This window comes from Lemur catta, chromosome 17, assembly GCF_020740605.2.
Source record: "Lemur catta isolate mLemCat1 chromosome 17, mLemCat1.pri, whole genome shotgun sequence".
Lineage (NCBI taxonomy): Eukaryota > Metazoa > Chordata > Mammalia > Primates > Lemuridae > Lemur > Lemur catta.
This window is the reverse complement of record NC_059144.1, coordinates 39,720,708-39,722,412: the sequence shown is the minus strand read 5'-3', so window position 1 is coordinate 39,722,412 and position 1,705 is coordinate 39,720,708. Positions and strand designations below refer to the sequence as shown.

At 41.3% G+C, this 1,705-nt stretch overlaps 1 non-coding gene across 1 annotated transcript; it reads left to right on the top strand.

The window, feature by feature from the left end:
* The first annotated feature begins 1,360 nt into the window (after positions 1 to 1,360).
* Positions 1,361 to 1,463, top strand: LOC123622925. Its single transcript, XR_006729667.1, has one exon. It is a non-coding gene; the product is annotated as a U6 spliceosomal RNA (small nuclear RNA).
* The last annotated feature ends 242 nt before the right edge of the window (positions 1,464 to 1,705 follow it).

Genomic DNA, 1,705 nt, shown 5'->3' with positions numbered 1-1,705 from the left:
CATTGTCACATCATCTTCTCTGACTCTGACCCTCAGCCTCTTTCTTATAAGCACACTTGTGGTTACTTTGGGCCCCTCCCTCCCATTTGGGATAATCTCTCCATCTCAAAATCCTGAACTTAACCACATCTTCAAAGTCCCTATTACCAGGTAAGGTAACACATTCACAGGCACCTATTCTAGGACAGGAGATGGAAGGGGAACAAGATAGATCTGTTAACACAGAACTCAAGTTCTGGGGGCTGGAGGGATTGAGAAGGAGGATGGATAATCCCAAAGGAAACAAATAAGTAAACAATATCATATCAGAAGTGGTAAATGCTATAAAATAAATACTACAGTGTGATATAAGAGAGACTGCACACTGCTGGGGCTACTTTAGCATGTCAGCTAAGGCTCCTGAGAGGTGACATTTGAGGTAACAAATGAGTGATGAGAAGATAGCAACCTTTAAAATATCTGAGGAAAGAGCATTGCCAGCAGAGGAAACAGCAAGTGCAAATGCCCAAGGGGAGAACTCATTTGGAGTGTTCAAGGAAGGCAGCATGGTGTCGCTGGGCGGGATGAGATTACCTGGTGATTCTCTCCCTCCTGCGAGGCCTCTTTATTAATGGTTCTTGGTGACTTCCTGCAAGGGATGATGACACAGATAAAATTCCTAGGAATATCCTTACCACAAGCCCACCCTTTCCTAAAGTAGGTTGAATCTTCATCTCTTGTGAGCAAAAGCTCCAAACTAACATAGAACACAATATTATAAAATACTATGTAAAAATTCCACTCCAAGGTAGATACCCAAGAGAACTGAAAACATATGCCCTCACAGAAACTGGTGCACAAATGTTTATAGCAGAACTCTTCCAAAGAGCCAAAGAGTGGAAACAACCTCCATACCCACCAAGTGATGAGTGGATAAACAAAATGCAGCATATCCATGCGGTAGAATATTATTTGGCAATAAAAAGGAATGAGATACTAATACCTTCCACAACATGGCAAACTTTGAAACATGGTGCTAAGTGAAAGAAGCCAGTCATAAAAGGCCACATAGTGTATGATTCAATATATATGAAATGTCCACGATAGGCAAATCCATAGAGTCAGAAAGTAGGTTAGTGGTTGCCAAGGGATGGGAAGAGGGAAGGTTGGGGAGTAACCGCTCCTGGGTACAGGATTTTTTTGGGGGGTGATGAAAATATTGTAAAATTGACTGTGGTAATGGTACAACTCTGTGAATATGCTAAAAACCAGAACTGTACACTTTTTATGGGTGAATTATATGGTATGTGAAGCATATCTCAATAAAAGAGATATTGCCCGGGCTGGTCTTGAACTCATTCATTCAACAAATATTTAATGCTTGCTTTGGCAGCACATATACTAAAAATTGGAATGATACGGAGAAGATTAGCATGGCCTCTTCAAAGGATGACATGCAAAGTAGTGAAGAGTTTCATATTAAAAAAAAAAAATTGGGGCTGCGTACAGTGACTCATTTCTGTAATCCCAGCACTTTTGGAGGCTAAGATGGGAGGATCGCTTGAGCCCAGGAGTTTGAGGTTGCAGTGAGCTATGATGACGCCACTGCTCTGTAGCCCAAGCAACAGTCTGAGAACCTGTCACTTAAAATACATGTATATTTATTTATTGAGTTACTACCACTTACCAGGCACTCTGCTAACTCCTAGGACTATAATCGTGAGAC